The sequence below is a fragment of the Cupressus sempervirens genome, chromosome 5, assembly GCF_028749045.1.
Source record: "Cupressus sempervirens isolate cs-2001-9-10 chromosome 5, ASM2874904v1, whole genome shotgun sequence".
Lineage (NCBI taxonomy): Eukaryota > Viridiplantae > Streptophyta > Pinopsida > Cupressales > Cupressaceae > Cupressus > Cupressus sempervirens.
The window spans coordinates 668,791,903-668,810,759 of NC_143122.1; positions in this window are offsets into that span (position 1 = coordinate 668,791,903).

Sequence of the window (18,857 nt, forward strand, 5' to 3'; positions counted from 1 at the left end):
AAAGGTGGTACAAAGAATATGGAGAAGAAGCATCATAAATCATCCAATCCTTGTATATTATCAATAAAACTCCTCTTGGATGAAAATCATGTAAAGTAGACATGAAAAGGAGTTATATGAAGGATGATATCAAACATTTTATAGTGCTCCTAAGTAGAGATATGAGATTACTAGTAGCCGAACACCTAAATGTATGGATGGTACACTTCATTAAGACCATAAAAATAGCAAAGATGCTGATTGATTAGGGTTTAATTCTTAATGAGAATTTAGATGAGCAACTAGTGTCAGTCAAGAATAACCATAAGTTATTTATCAAATCCTATTTGGTGTACCTATTAGCTACAAGAGCAATAGATTATTTGAGATTGTTTAAAAGGGGCAACTTGTAAGATCCAAATGCATGGCCTTACATGGTATACCCTTAGTTGGTAAAGAAAAAGCTTTTAGAGCACAACAAGAAATACATAATAGTGAATGATGCCTTTATTTTCAAAATTATTCAATTCACTGAGGGTGATTATGCAAAAAGGATGTTAGATGAGGCAAGGGCAAAGATTATAGAAATCAACACCTACTACATCCAATATAAGACATTCACCTATTTGAGGGTAGTAGGAATGACTATTAATTTTAAGAATCTCCCTAGGTATCTATGCAACAAACTCATATTTCTAGAGATTACATGACAACTATTGTCTACATATGAGAGAGTAAGGAAGCAACACAAGAAGACCTAGGTATGGCTCATCACTATAGCTTTGTTCAGTGTTGTCCAAAAATAGAATATTATAACTTTTGTGTCTAAGTGGGATCAATATCACTTGGAGGAATATAACTCTCCTCATCCCTATTTTGATAACATTGGTAGAGTGTACTACTTGATAGGAAAACAATTCCAATATGAAGATGCCATAGAGGACCACCAGATGAACACAATGGATGATTAAGAAATACAAATAAGGGATTATTGTAGGATGACTCCCTATTTGGTAGGTAGTGACTTGAAGATAAAGGTCCCTTTAAAGATAGTATAGCAAGAGACTAAAGAGGTCTTAGATCCATTGTACAATAGAGACAAGATATCTTATTGACCTATCATGAATGTGGAGATCGATAAAGAGGAAAAAGAAGATATTAATCATAAGGAAAGGTATGTCATCTAATTGACCAAGGATTAGATCAAAAGACCATTCAAGCTGGATCCAATTCCTCAAACTATGGTTTTCCAAGCTATAGCTTGCCTAATGAAAGGTAGAGGAGAAAAGGTGACAATGCCCACTTTCATAGCTCAGTCCCCAGTGAGGCTAGAAATAGTACACCAACTTGACAGGGAATTTGGATATTTTAGGGCATAGAAGGGTAAAGGCAAGAGGAAAAGAACTTCTAATCAGAAAGTCGAGCCTAGAGAAGAAGCAACTCAAGCACTAGAGCAACATGGGGCAGAGAATGTGCAAAGTGCAAAAAAATGTAGAGGCTATCCAAACATAGGACAACCCTCAAGTGCCATTGCCAGAACAAGGGTAAGGAGATGAAATAGAAATATAAGAAGTTTCTCTTCTTACATAAGAGGTAGCCATTAGTTCCCAAGAGAAGAAATATGAAAAATCTAGTTAAGAGGAGACAAAAGGTGATTAGAAAGGTTATTCCTTTTCCATCAGTCCCACAAGTTATTCTAGAAGAGGATGATGAAGATGAAGAAGATAACCTTCCATTAAGTTAGAGGACTCATCTTGCTAGGGTGAAAAGGATAGAATGGAGAAGAAGCTCCACTATTACACCATCCTCTATTCTTACATAGCCTATTCAAGGTACAAATTTGAAGGATGAGTTGAAAAAATGGATTTGATGAGTAAGAGGATGAAGGGGTTGATGTCTTTAGATGTCAAATTTTGATTTCATTCCAATAGGCACTAATTTGGTAGACAATAAGATAAGGTATACTTTGACAAATCAACCTCCACAAGACGATTGGAGTCAATTTCAACCTTAGTCACCAAGACCTTTGAGTGCTCCACTATCATCAAGTCAAGATTTATCTTGCTTGGATAATGGTTTGGCTACTCCTCTCCCTTTGGATAATGAAGAATAGGTGCAACCTGAATAGGAAGAAGAGCCACAAAAAATAACTATCAATAAAGTTTTAGATGAAGGGAAAATATATGAAGAACCTCAATAGACTTCCCAAGACATAGAGGTAAGGATCGTGGACTTGATAGATACAAATACGCCCAATGTGGATCTCTCACAAAAGGAGAAGACTCCAAAGAGGAGTGATAAGGGAAAATGTATAGTAGTACAAGCTCCATCTCCATCTAAGGATAGATCTCCAATGGAACATACTTTGAGATGGTTGAGGAAAGAGGTGATGATTAGACATAAAAAGCAATGGTATTCTACTGAGGAAGAGGGGATGGGAGAATTAATTGAAGCTCTCAAGAAGCATGAGTCACTTTTAGATGATGCACAAACATTGGCCTTTGTCATGAGTGACCAAAATTAGAATTTTTTCTTCCATTTATCTATCCATCCTTTGCATGTAGACATGGAGGACTTGACACCAAAAGATTATCAAATCAAGGATTTTTTGCTTTGTACACACACTATGGATACTACCAAATTAATGGTGACTATGAGAATCAAAGAAGTGTTTATGCACTTAGAATAAGATAAGTCTAAATTGATAACCCTTTGGAAGCTTAATGAGATCCTAAGGGGATATTTGAATGAAGTAGTTGGTCTATTGGATCTGAAAAATCTTGAAGAGATTCTAAATGTAGCACTTGAGAAAATTGATAAGGATACTATACAAATTGATCCATTTTTTATGTCTTGTTAGCAATGGTGTGAAATTTTTGAAGATAAGGGTGTGCAGATCATATAGGGAAATCTTAAAATGCTACACCATATGCAAAATAATGCAAATAAGATGGTTTCTATATTGAACTAGGATTTTGTGTTAATGGATGAATTACATACCTAGGGTAAAGACCTGCAAGCGCTATAGTCAATAAAAGGTCAAAGGTATCAGATGTTAATGGATTTATATACAATAGATGAGTTAGATAGAATAGATGATTGGATAGAGAATATTGTGGATGGAAATTAAGTAATGGAAACATTACACATGGATATTCATAAGCTCAAGGATCAAAACCAACAGCAAATTTTGGAGGTAGAGAGACATTATAGTGATGCTTGCTTAGACATTTTTGAAGATGATTCAAGGGATAAACTAATGACTACACAAGTAGTTGAAAAATTTTGGAATAATTTTGAAGAAGCTTCCACTGATGAAGATATCAGACAAGCATTTAAGATCAAAGAGGCATTGCTAGATTTAAATGTGAAGTGGGGAGATTTTGCAGAGACTCGCATAAAGGTGGAAAATTATAGGAAAAAAGTAAAGGATAAATATGAAGCTTTAGATTCACTAGAGGGAACCCAAGTGGTGAAGATTATAGAGAAATTTAAGAGAAAATACCTAGACATAGCTCTGGTATGAAGGGGAACAAAACTCAGAAGCTAGAATTTTAGTTTTGACACTAGGTAAAATTTTGCATTTTTTCGACCTGTCGAGCTTTCAAAGTGCACAAGCTTCCTAACTTCTAAGGTGAGATAGGTGCACTAGGTGAATTACTTCTGAGGTGCACTTCTTCAAAGGTCCACTAAATTTTTTTGAAGAATTCAGAGGTGTGTTGATAGTTAACGGCCAGTTCCAAATTTAGAGCTTTTCATGCACCAGAAATGCATTCTAAAGGTAGTTTAACTCTTACAAACATCCAGTGAAGGTGGAGCTTCTACTTTTGAAACCTTTACAGACTCCTACATCATCTAATGGATTTCTTCTTCTTATTTTCTCATGCTTTCATTGTTTTAAGACATCTAAAGGCTCATGCATCCATTAAATGATATAAATAAGGATAGAGTCCTACTTATCACCAGTTAGAAAGTTATTTTGTACATAAATAGATTTATTTTATTAGTTTAGAAGTATATGTTTGCATAAAGATATATGTCACTCTCAAAAGAAATTGAGGAGAATATTTCTTATAAACTCAAGAATGTAACATGTATTCCAGGCTATTATTTTGATGCAATAATATATGTTATTGGTGCTTGCATTTGGAGTGTAGTTATTCTTTCCTGAATGTGTTATATTTTTTGAATTTATGTTCATGGAATTTAATGGAGCCAATAGCTTTATTGGATTATTTTATATGAGCTATCTTTTAATTCTAGTGTTTGCTACGGGTTTACAAATTTTGGTAATGTACTTAGTTTGAGAAGAGATTGCCTCACTGTTCATGCATATCTTTTTGTCTTGCATAAGCACACCTTTTGTGGCCTTACAATCTGATGAAAAGTGAAACATATTATGATTACTAAATTCCCATTGATGATTGCATCAGTGGAATTAAGGAAGTGTTGCTCCTATTTTCATTGATTACCTATTGATCTTTTCAAAGGCTTAACTCATAGATGTGTTGTTTTTGTGGCATATGTCCATTTCAGATTTACTTTTCAAGTTATTTGATTAAAATCTTGTTACCCTATCTTCATTATTTTCTTTTACAAACACTTGGTTAATTTAGGAATTCATATAGTTGTATTATTAGATTACATTAATCAAAACTAGAAAAGTACAAAAATATATTTCTTTTTATGTTTTTTTCCTTGAGATAGCAAGCATATTCAAAATCTTATCCAAAATTGGTTAGAACTAGCAAAGGCCTCCCTATGAAAAAATACATTTATATTCAACTAAGCAGAATCCAATAGGTCACAAGATCACCTAAAACCTTGGAGTTGATCCTAGATTAGCTTTTCAAGGGAGGAGTTCAAAATAGTTCCTGCCATTAAGCATCGTGCAAAATGATAGCTCAAAATTATCTAAGGTTGGATAGTCTATAACTCTATGAATCATTTTCTTCATGATCTCTATGGGTCAATTCTATAACCAAAACTTCAGATCATGGATTCTCCTCAAAATAATTTTAATCCATTCAATATTGAAATTTCTTGCAAATTCTAGGGCACGAGTTAACCCTTTCCTTTCAGCAACTTTAAATTCATCTTTCAAGATTCCTTCATTACACAACTTCTCATATGGTTCTCTTATCTAATAATCTCAAACTTCTCCAATCTTACACATATAACTATTGGATACAATTGCCTAATCGTGTGTTGTCTTTGATGTTACAAAAATGTTATATCAGTTGTTAGTCAGTGCTTACCAAGCTCACTTGGTGAACAAGATAGTTTTCCTTGTCTACCAAGCATTGCTGAAGATTACTCTGTGAAGATGATGTTTATCAAGCTCACTTGGGCATCGAAAGAATTTAGGTAGGAAACAGTATTAATTGAGTTCTCATGGTTAGCGAAGGAAAGTTGAATAGAGTCAGTGCTCACCAAGCTCACTCGGTTGCCAAAGGATTTTTGCATATTTTTTGTGTTAACCAAGCTTCTATTGGTTAACATAAGAAATCATCTTAGAACTATTGTTTATCGAGTAGGGTTGGCCAACAAAGGATTTTTTTTATTTTGGCATAAGAAGCTTATTTATTTTAAGTATTGTTTCTAGTTGACTGTGGTAATGATTATTGGTTATTGTAATTTGTAATTGAGCTGACTTGACAATCTGGATGATATAAATGAAAGGTCAAGTTGAGATTTTTATTGTGTGCAAGTGTGTTGAGAGAAAATTGGAAGGATAAGAAGGAATCCTTGTGGAGCATAAAGTGTTATTTGATCAAGAAGGATCAAGTATGAAGCAGAATAGAGGTCTATAATCAGCAGTTTAGTTGCATCACAATCAGGTGAATTCATTGTTACTCTCTAACCATTATAGCAATGATCTAAATCTCTTTAAAAAGTTGGTTTAACAACCAACTTTAAATCCTTTTACAAGGTGATAGTTCCATTGAATTGTTTTAAGACCTCTTGCAAGGCCACTCCTTATAGGGTGATTAAATCCTCTAACAAGGTCACACCTAATAGTGTGTTTTGTAACATTTAACTAAGTTGGCTCCTGACAGGGCTCACTTTAAAAGAGTGAAAATAGTAACTAGTTACATTGGTAGTTTTTCCCATATTGGGTTTCCATGTTAAATCTTTTTGTCTCATGTATTCATGTTATTTCTCTTATGCTTGCAAATTAATTACTATGAATATTTTAAGATCAATTAAAAGTAAATCACACTCTGCATTTACCAAGTTACAACATTTTTGTGTATTTACTGAATAACAACACAAATCAATTTTTATGGTTGAAATCTAAGAGATCTAGGATTTATTTTAGTGGTAACTAATTCACCCCCCCTCTTAGTTAATCTTTCTATATTTCCAACAATTGGTATCAGAGCTTTTGGTGCTTGCAGGAAAGGTTTCAAGGACCCAAGCTAAAGATCAGAATGTCTTACAAGAGAGAGATTACAAGGCTAAATAGAGATAACTTTTTAGTATGGCAGGGACTCATGAGACTTCATCTAGCCTCCATTAGTGATTTAGGCTTGAAATACCTTGATGAAGAATACACAACTCACACTAGTAAATTATCTATTGGAGTTATTGCTAAGAAAAAGAACCATAACACCATGATGATTGATATTGCATATACTCTTAGCTATGATGAATTTGATGATATCAAGGACTGCAAAATTGCATTTGGTATGTGGAACAAGCTAAAGAACATCTATGGAGGTGATGACAATGTGAGGAGAGCCAAAATAGAAAGCCTTAGAGGACAATTTGATCAAATGAGAATGAGAGAAGATGAAAATGTTGCCAAATATGTGGAAAGAATCAAAGCCAGTGTCAGTGGGAGGAGAAATCAAGGATGAAACTATTGTAAGCAAAGTTCTCTAAACATTGCTTCCTATCTATGCAATTAGAGTATTTGTTATTCAAGAAAAGAGGTGTGAGCCAAATCACAAGATAACTTTGGATACCTTAGTAGGAAGATTGATAGCTTTTGAGCTAGACAACTATGATAATTATGTTCTAGCTTCCAAGAATATTGAATTTTCATTTGAAGCCAAACTTTAACTCAAAGAAAAAGGCAAGAAAACAAAGGACATTTAGTCAGAAAGTGAAGAGGAATCAAAGGAAAGTTTTGATAGTAATCTTGTAGCTTTTGAAGCTTTACTTACAAGGAAATATTCTAGAGGCAGAGGAAAATACAAAGGTAAAGTTCCCCTAATCTATTTTTCATGTGAAGAAATTGGTCATATTGTTACTAGGTGCCCAAAAAAAGAAAGCAAGGATGAGAAGGAAGGTCACAAGTGCAATGACAACAAGGATTTAAAAAAATTACAAATCATTCAAGGACAAAGGTAAGAAGACTTTTTTTATGGCTAAAGATTTTGATAATAGTGAAGATGAGATAGTATACATTGTTGTGAAGGATGAATTTGATGAAGAAGAAGATAAGATGGAACTTATCTCTCATGTCAGTAAAAATGACACATGAATCATAGATAGTGGATGTTCACATCATATGACTAGAGACAAAAAAAAGTTTGAATACTTTAAAGACTATGATGGTGGTAGTGTAAGGTTTGGAAATAATGAACCTTGTTGCATAAAAGGGAAAGTTTGAATCTCATTAACCAAAGAACTTGTATGTGAAAATTCCTATTGGGTTGAAGGACTAAAACATAATCTTCTAGTTTGAAGAAACTAGATGTTGGTTTATGCAAAAATTGTCAGATTGGAAAAATGGAAAAGACTAGTTTTAAAAGCAAAAACTATCAGTTTGAAGATGTCTTGAAAATTGTGCATACATAGATACTGATCTATGTGGACCCATTGGAATAGAAAGCCATAGTGGAGAAAAATTATTTATTCTTTTTGTTGATGACTATTCTAGAATGATGATTGTTATATATCTTAGAGAAAAGTCAAAAGCATTTGAGAAATTCAAATGGTATCTAGCAAGAATAGAAAAGGAAATACGGAAAATATTAAAATGTTTAAGATCAAATAGACATGGTGAATTCATCTCCAATGAATTCAATAACTTTTGCATTGGAAGAGGAATTAAAAGACAAGTATTAGCCCCTGGTACTCCCAAGAAGAATGGAATAGTTGAAAGAAGAAATAGATCTATCATGGATTATGCAAGGACTCTAATGATTGAAAAGAATGTTGCTATCAAATACTAGAAGGAAGCCATCAGCATTGCAGTTCATACTCTAAACTAAGTACACTTGAAGAAGGACTCATATAAAACTTCCTATGAATTATGGTATGGCTATAAACCCAATGTAAGTTACCTGGAGGTATTTGGAAGCAAATGCTATATCTTGAAAGAGTCTAGAAAAGGAAAGTTTGGTTTGAAAGGTGATGAAAGTATATTCTTAGGATATTCTTGCAAGAGTAAGGCATATAGATGTTTGAATTTGTCTACTCACAAAATCATAGAAAGTGCACATGTGAGAATTGATGAGTTTGCAGAAAGAACTAAAGAAGAAAGAAAAAAAGAACTAGAAGATTATAGAAGATTCATTTACTTCAAACCTAATACATTTCCAAACACATCTGTTAATAAGAAGACTTTAACTCCAGAGTCTTCCTCATTTACCAAGTTGCAAGAAGTTCAAATTGTTGGGCCCATTTTCCATTGCACCAAAAGCCATGACTGTTAGTGAACATGGAACACCACATAATTAACCACCTATGGGCAGGGGAACACGTTGCATCACCCAACAATCTCCCCCTCGACGTGCATATCAGGTGCTTACACGGGTCGAGAAGGCACCGGGGAGATTTGAACCCATGACCAAGCCAAAACCAGGCTCTGATACCAATTGTAGGGCCCATTTGCTATTGCACCAAAAGCCATGACTGTTAGTGAACATGGAACACCACATAATTAACCACCTGTGGGCAGGGGAGTGCGTCGCATCACCCAACACAAACCAAGTCACAAGGACCTGAGTCACAATCTGAAGCTACCAAACCAATGCCTATCGAATCTTAGCAACCAGAGTCAGAAGTTGAAATTCAAAATGAAGATAGTACAATTCATTCAAAAGGAAAAGAATCTACATTGGCCAAGTATGTCAGAAGGCATCATATACCTGATCAGATTATTAGAGATAAATTAAAAGGTACTATGACAAGAAGTAAGCTAAAAGGTACATGTTTACTTGCTAATTTTGAACCTAGAAGTGTTAAAGATGCATTGGAAAATGAAAGTTGGATTGAGGCTATGAATAAAGAAATAGAACAAATAGAGAAAAAAAAAAACTTGGACTCTTATTCCCAGCCCTAAAGATAAAAATGTAATTGGAAGAAAATGGGTATTCAAAAATAAGCTGAATGAAGATGGACAAGTATTAATAAAAAAAGCAAGATTGGTGTGTAAAGGCTACTCTTAAGAAGAAGGAATTGATTATGGTGAGACTTTTTCTCCTGTTGTAAGATTAGAAGGTGTTAGGACTCTACTTGTGTATGTTGCTCATAGAGGATTTAAATTATATTAGATGGATGTTAAATATGCATTTCTCAATGGTATACTAGATGAAGAAGTCTACATTGAACAACTAGAAGGTTTTGTTGATCCAGACAAAAGGGATATGGTCTACAAATTACACAAACCATTGTATGGTCTAAAACAAGCTCCTGGAGCATGGTATAAAAGGTTACACAACTACCTTAGACAGATTGGTTTTCAAAGAACTAATGATAACAGTAGTTTGTATATCAAGGAAGGACCAGATAATAACATGTATTGGTAGAATTATTTGTGGATGACACTCCATTTATAGGGAATGATAATCTATGCAAAAAAAATTAGAACAAATGAACAAAGAGTTTGAAATGTCCATGTTTCATGAGATAACATTCTTTGTTAGACTATAGATATAGAAAATCAAGAATGGTATCTACATTACTCAATCTAAGTATATCAAAGAGATACTCAAGAAATTTGGAATGGAAGATTCTAAACCAGTTGGAACCCCCATGTGTAGTAGACTAAAGCTTGCCAAAGATAATAATTCAAAAGAGGTAGATCAAACCTTATATAGATTAATGATTAGAAAATTATAGTATGTAGTTCATAGAAGGCCTGATATTGCTTTAGTAGTTGGGATAGTGGCAAGATTCTTAACTAAATCTAGAGAAAATCATATGATGGTAATCAAAAGAATTTTTAGATATCTAAAAGGTATCGAAGATTATGGTCTATGGTACAAACTTGGAGGAAAATTAAACCTAAAGGTATTCACTGATGTTTATTGGGCAGAAAATCTTGATGATAAAAAGAGTACAAGTGGTGGAGCATTCATTCTTGGTAAAAGATTGGTATCTTGGATAAGCAAGAAGCAAAACTACACATCCCAATCTACAGTATAAGTAGAATATGTTGCAGTAGCAATGAATTGTTCTAATATTGTTTGGTTTAAACATTTGTTGGAAGGCATGAAGGTTGAGATCAAAAAACTAGTTGTCATGTATTGTGATAACACCAACACAATTAACATATCAAAGAACGTAGTGATGCACTCCAAAACTAAGCACATTGCTCTAAAGTATCATTTTGTCAGAGAATTGGTGCAGGATAAAGAAATTAGATTGGAATATGTTCACACAAAAGGACAAATTGTAGACATATTCACCAAGCCATTACCTAAGGATGCATTCTTGTATCTAAGAGGTAAGTTAGGGGTCATTCCACCCTATCTGAAGCTCACTAAATAAAGTTTTAGTGATGGAACAATAGGAACCAATTTGAAGATCAATCAGTTGATGCAACATAGTCAAAGAGAATATTGCATATGAATTAGTACTCAAGGTACATTGATACTAATTTGGTATGTGTTTTCTTTGGCATGTGTTGTCAAAGTGGGATAAGATTACTATCATATCTTTCTGAAATTTTTTATAAGTTATGTAATTCCTTCATAGAGGGAGATTACTGCATGAAAGAGAAGAAGTTTTTGGTAAAAATCTAAGTGGGAGAAACTTTCTATCATAGAAAGTCTTGTTTTCAAATTTCATTGTACTATGAAATGTTGTGTTGCCATCAATGCCAAAGAGGGAGATTGTTGGATATAATTGCCTAATTGTTTCTTGTCTTTGATGTTACATGAATGTCATATCAGTTGTCAATTAGTGCTTACCAAGCTCAATTGGTTAGCAAGACAGTTTTCCTTGTCTATCGAGCATTACTAAAGATTACTCTATGAAGATAGTGTCTACTGAGCTCACTTGGGCATCGAAAGAATTTAGGTAGGAAATAGTGTTAACCGAGTTCTCATGGTTAGTGAAGGAAAGTTAAATAGAGCCAGTGTTCATCGAGTTCACTCGATTTCCAAAGGATTTTTGCAAGTTCCTATGTTAACAAAGCTTTTGTTGGTTAACATAGGAAATCATCTTAGAACTAGTGTCTATCGAGCAGGGTCAGCCAACAAAGGATTTTGTTGTTTTAGCTTAAGAAGCTTATTTATTTTAAATATTGTTTCCAACCAACTATGGTAATGATTATTTGTTGTAATTTTTAATTGATCCAACTTGATAATTTGGATGATATAAATGAAAGGTCAAGTTCAGATTTTTAGTGTGTGCAAGTGTGTTGAGAGCAAATTGGAAGGATAAGTAGGTATCCTTATGGAGTACAAAAGTGTTATTCAATCAAGAAGGATCAATTATGAAGTAGAATAGAGATCTATAATCACCAATTCAGTTACATCACAATCAGGTCATTTCATTGTTACTCTCTAACCATTGTAGCAGTGATATAAATCTCTTAACAAAGTTGGTTTAATAGCTAGTTGTAAATCCTTTGACAAGGTGATAGTTCCATTGAATTTTTTAAAGACCTCTCACAAGGCCACTCCTTATAGGGTGATTAAATCCTCTAACAAGGTCACACCTAATAGTGTGTTTTGTAACCTTTAACTGGGTTGGTTCCTAATAGGGCTCACTTCAAAAGATTGAAAACAATAACTAGTTACATTGGTGGTTTTTCCCATATTGGGTTTCCACATTAAATCTTGGTGTCTCATGTTTTCATATTATTTCTCTTATGCTTGCAAATTAATTACTATGAATATTTTAAGATCAGTTAAAATTAAATCACTCTGCATTTATCGAGTTACAACATTTTTGTGAATTTACTAAATAACAATAGAAATCAGTTTTTATGGTTGACAACTAAGGGATCTGGGATTTATTTTAGTGGTAACTAATTCACCCCCCCTCCCAGTTACTCCTTCTATATTTCCAATAATAACAACTCTTAACATCATGGATTATAATAAGTTTGGACAACATCGAGGATAGTACACCCACTAAATCTCCTTTCATTTTTAATTTCTAGAATAGCATGAAACTTTGGTGGAGGACAAACATCACTCTTCACCAATTGATTTTTACTAACATATTGGCTCATTCCTATAGTAAATGAAGCTTCCATATCCTTTGTTAGGGTTTTAAGTACATTCTTTGTTATCTTAATTACTTAATATAGTTCAAATCTTCATTTGTTTAGTATTTTCATCCAAGTCACTCTTAAAATCTTTTACTAGTCAGTCAAATCTTCAAATCACTATGTACTCTTGAAATTTGTGTTCAAGGTGTGAGATAATGTCTTCAAAAATCAATATATACCTTTTTTTGATCAATTTAGGGTCTCATTTAATGTTGTGTACTTAGGTAGGTGGAAGCCAACTATCTTGGTCAAGTTTCATGTCTTTGAACTATGTCTTTACTTTTTAGCTCGGTCCCTTTCATATCACTTAGTCTCTATCATTTCACTCGGTCTCTACCAATTTACTTCTAAAGTGCTCAATCCATGTTGCAATGCTCAATCAACATAGACAATTTTTACTGATGTTCGGCAATCCTTCACAAATCTATTCTTATGCATCTTCATATATGGAAATATGAACTTTGGCACATTCTATGTAAGGAACTGATGTATGATATATCAAATAAATATATAGTTCCATACATACCTCTCTTTCTTAGTTTGAGATGACATGATCACCTTATCCATTGGATTGGGTGACCTCCACTCCATTTTCTTCACTATTACCACCTTTTTCTTTCTCTTTCCATTTTTTATTCATCTCCTTCTTTATTTTCTCAATGTCTACTTCACCTTTACCTTTATCTTTTGTTGGATTTGTTGATTGTACTTGAGTCTTCCAATTATTACTTATATGTCAAAACTTTTGACATTTGGAACATGCATTTTTAGGTGTATAATTTTTCCTCAAATTGTTCAATAAGGTTTTGTTTGAGATTTTCATTCATATGCTCTATGCCTATACTTTTGACAGTTATAGCAATATCCTTTAAATCTAGGTGTAGTAGATGCATTTCTCATTCTTGGCCTACACTCATTTATTTGATGTCATTGTTTCTTGAAATAAAAATTATAACCAATAAAGTTAGGTTTAGGACTTTGCATACCATGTTTTCTTTGATAAATGTTTATAGTATGACCAAGTTTTCCATAGTGATAGCATGTTAGTTTGTCCTTTGACTTTGCACTCCTCATCTTTCCATTTCTAGATGATTCTCCTTGCTTAGTGAACAAATGTCCTAATCCATCAGTACTACTAGATGTCTTCATAAGTTCTTGAAATTATTTTATTTCTTCTTTTTGTTTATTTCAATTCATTCTTTAGTATGTCCTTCTATGATTTGAGAATTTCAATTTTAACATCGATTTACAAGCATTAGTTGATTCATCACGTCCAATTGAGTATTTGTGAGCTTCTCCACATCTGATATCATTTGCTCAAGTCTAGTAGCCATTACTATTTTGTCTTCCTTAGCCATAGTCTTGTCTTCTTCATCTTTCTTCTTTTGTTAGGTCACTTCACATAGTCTCACTAATTGAATTTCATGTTTAGTTTATAGTCCTCTTATTTCTTCATTTAGTAGTTTATTATTTTCCTATAGGTCTATAGATGCTTTGTCATTTGGATTGATTGATTCAAACAGTCCTTTAGTCTCAACTTCTTCATAGGAAAATTGTGTATCCTGGATAGCTAATTTCTTTCTTATTTTTATGGATTTCTTCAAAAAAATTCTTACATTCTCAAGTTTCTATAGTACAAGTTAGATGTCAATCACCTAATTGTCAATAATCTTATTTGTAAGATCTAATAGCCAAGTGATTAAGCATCTCTTAGAGAACTAAGGCTCTAATACCAATTTTGATTGATGGAAGTATAAACATGATAAAAGAGATACTGAGAGGGGGAGTGAATTATAATCTTAAGCACTTTATATTTTCACCAAATCACTAACACATTCACTAGTTGTCTTGTGTATATAAAATTTTTAATAATAAACTTGTTGTAATATGTAAATCTTATCTATAACATGCATGAAAATAAACATATAACACAATATTTGTTACCTAAAAACTGTCCAATGTGAAGGTAAAATTAAGGTGGGATGACACCCACACATCTTCACTATTACAGTAATAAAGTTAACATGTTAGGGTTATAATGTTTGATCATAATATATGTTCTACCTTGTTAGGGGCCTGCCCCATTAAAATCATTTGAGACTACTAGGACTCACTTTGTTAGAGGATTTAACACTTACAATAAAGTAAGCACTTTGTTAGGAGATTTATAAAGATTTTTTAAGACCACTCTATTAAGAGATTTACCCTAATTCAAGTTGATTAAAAATGATTTAGTACTTGACTCTTGGTTTGCTCTGTACACTCATTTTGAGTCTTCTCCTTGTTGACTAATCTGATAACACTTTTCTTCCCCTTCAATCTAACAAAACATTTCCACTAACTTCTAATCTAATATTGATCTTTCATTTCATCATTTGCCTATTTCTCCTTGTTCATATACACATTCTTCTCTTCTCATCCCATGGGATCTAGGTTAAGATCTTCTCAATTGAAATAATTTTGTAAATATTTTTCTAGATAGTAGCATATTTTGCCTATTCATCTCAATCATTGATCACAAAAAATAGGGACCTGTGGTCCACATCATAAATGCATAAAATCTCTATAAGAACCTCTACATATATTAAATGTTCCTTCCATGCTGGATTGAAAATAATTTACCTATAAATCTATACCATTTCTGACTGTTATGTAAACTATGCATTTCGCAACCTTTACTATTTTTTGATAGTTGACATTGTTTTTGCTTGGTCTATATTGTGCTTGACACATACTATGTAACTTGAAAATTGTATGCTTTGTAATGCTCCATAGGTGTTGAGCTTGGCTTGTATATAAAATACTTGGTGACCATACACTTACTCATCTCCTATAAAGAAGGATACATGCATACTTATATACATGACTCAGCCTATATAGAGTATCTTGAACATAGTGATGATTGCCTAACTCTACCTAGTGAATGACTAAGTGTTTAGCACTAATAGACAAAAATAGTTAGAGATACCAATAATATTTTGTTTTTGGTTAGGATAGAGACCATATGTTCAAATTATTTGTTTGGTCTTAGCATAGGTGAAGTTTATTTTTAAATTTGTGCATCTAGTAAGAAACCATAACAATAATATTAAATGTGTGTCTTTGTAGTGTTCTAAAATTCCCAACCAATTCAATGTGTAAGTTGACCATATGGGGAAATTTGACATGGGATCATACCTTTATAAGCTGGGGAAGAGAACATGATCTCATAAATTGGAAGGTTATGATTTTTTTTGGGTACAAAATAGTGATATCATCAAAGTTTCGATGTCAATTCGTCAATCTATCAATGATAGTTGTTGTCAATGACATGGAAATATCATTGGAATCTCATAATATTTTGGCGATGTATGGTTGACATTTTGATGAGGCCTATTATCACTAGAACTGAGAGCTCATTGATAACCACTCCTAATCATTAAAGTTTCAATACCTGCTAGTTATGGTCTAACATTGCCTCCTGATAGAGATTGGGCTCATTTTTAACAAGGTTGTTTGTAGATAAATAGGTAGTCCTGTCTTTCATCAAAATTTCAAATAAATGATAATGACAAAATGTTTGGACCATCTGCTATCAAAAAATGACCAACACTTAGTGAACAATAGGTCCAAATTTACTAGTGTGTGTTTGAAACTAATAAACAACAATAATTAGGGATACCAAGATTACCTTGATTGCCTCACCTCTATTTAACCTTTTTTTTAAAACTTGATTAGGAAGACTCACCACTTATCAATGAACCTGTTTCTTCTTCAATATTTAATCTAGTATTCTTTGATCTCTTCTTGATCCATACCTTGGATAAGTCTTCATTGACTTACTTGGTAATAATAACATTTCATTTTCATTTCTCCTCATTGTTTCTTTGTTTGGGTCCTTTCCTTTCCTAATAGTTCTTGACTACATGACTTTCCTTATGAAATTTGTAGCATATATTCCTCATGTTTCTCCATGGTTTTTCTTTTTTTATGCCAACTCATCCACCATTTTCACTGTAATAAAATGTGTCCATCATTTCCAGAGGCAAACAAAACTTGTCTCCTATTCCTAGGAGATGATCAATGTGATCTAATACTCAATCCATCATCTCTTTTGTTCTAACCATACATTTCACAATAGAAGAAATATTTTTCTACTCTTTCTTTACTCAGAATATTTATGCACTATTGTGGTCTTTTTCCATACCACAAACAACTATAGCATAATTATCTATTTGTATCATGTCTACTAGTTAAATTTCACCTATGCAAATATTCATTCAAATTGTGTCCTATTCACCATGATAAGGACAAGTATGTTTGTTTCATGACATACCTTTTCTTTCTATCACTTTGTTATTTGCAAGATTTGAGTCTTTTTCATTTGTAGACTCTTCTTCTTCATAGGTATAGATTCCTCGAAATCTTGAACTAGTTGAGTTTTTTTTCTTCTTAAATTTATGATAGTCTCTCCATCTCCTAAGTGTTATCACTTGGCCTTTCAAGTCTATCACATTATTCCTTTACCAACTTGAATTCTTCCATCAATTAATGAAATTTCTCTTCCATTTGTGTAGCTTCCATAGTTAGAATATTCAATCATTCTATCTTCTCATGATCATACTCCTATAGTATGATATTTTCTTGTGTTATATATTTTTTCTCCTCATCCAAAAGAGATATTTTATTTTCCTATCCTCTCACTAGATACTCAACTTGTTTCTGTGCTTCTTAGTAAAATCTTAGTACATCATAGGCTTCATCACTTGCTAGGATGGTACTACCTTTCTCATCCATAGCTTCACCTAATCTTATAGCATAATGTTCCTATTCCTTCTTTAGGACCTTGATAATTTTCTTTATCTTATCGTTCCCAGCCATTATTTTTTCTATATATCTTTTTCTAATAAACAAAATTGTTCTTTGAGATTCTCTATCATCTCTTGTCTTTCTCCCTACTTTCTCATTAGCTTATTTTTCTTACCTAGAAGTTCTCTTAGTTTTTCCTTCAGATCTTTGATAGCATCTAATGCTTCTTACAACTATCTCCTAAGTGATTCTATTGGATCTTCCCCTAATTAATTAGTGTAGACACCCAAAAATTGGCAAAGATGTAAAGTACACAATTTCGATCATTCAATGCAAATTAAAGAGGAAATTGGAGGAACATAATAGGCTTTCAAATCAAGGATCACATTAGGTCATTAATCACCTATCAAATCAACAAGACCTAAATCAACTTTAAAAAGAGGAGAAAAAAAATTCAAAGTCATAAAAATGAAATTCAAAAAGGGAGAAAGAAAAAGACAAACTTTTGAAAATAGATAGAACATTTGTTAAATCGATAAAGTCATTTATCCTCACAAAAGTGAAAATTCCCCCTTTTACATTTAAAAGAAATGGAAAAATCTACATTTATCCTCAAAACTAACTATGTTGGACTCTTTGCCCTGGTCTCTTATGAGATATTTTTAGTTTCACCTCCATCCACCACTCAAAGGTGAAAATCCTAATTCTTATCCCAACCCCTTCTAAAATTGTATAAAGAGGAGGGAAATTCAAGAGCCAAAGGAACCAAGTTTTAGGCATCTACACTTTAGGCACATTTTGAGTTATCATCTTTTAGCATTGTCATTATAGCAAGTTCATAGCATTTTAGCATTGTTTTCATGTTATTTAGTATCATTTATTACATGTTTAGCTCATTCCATGTCTATTTTTATAGCATTCTAAGAGTTGTTACCTGCATATAATCTGCATTATAGTCATAGATCTTGCATGCATTCTTTTAGATCTATGTTTTAAGCATACTCCCATTCTAGAACTGTTACTGAGATGCTACACTGAGAACTTTCTTAGTGGTTGTAGTTAGGGAAATATGGGACGCTTGTAGAGTTTACATTTTGAGAATGATTTCTTGGGTTTTAGTCTAGTTCGTTGTCATTTTATTTGCACTTTTCATTAAAGTCTCATGAATACACAAATATATTGTGTATAAATTGGCACCCACTGTGGGGATTGAACTCAAATGTAATGCCCCACAAAGAGATCCTTGTGAAACAAGGATAAATATAAGCCAAGATAAAAAAAATTAAAACAAGTATAAATGCACGTGCCAGCAACATACAAGGATCACAAAGATCACAATGGAAGGCTAACCAATATCCTAACACTAATAGATTTCCAAATGCCACTACTGACCAAAATGATTGACAACAAGAGATGCATAACTAAATTCGAATCGAAACATTCCAAGTTCAAAATGTGACACCAAAGGATTGAAGAGAACCTAAGAGGGTATCTAGAACACTTCCCAAAAAGTGCTTTTTGTCCACCCAAATAGGTTTTTACAAATACCAGGTGATACTTTAAATCAACACTGGGTGAGACTTTTCAGTATCACACAACATTTCTAAAGAAGCAGGGAAACACTTAATGA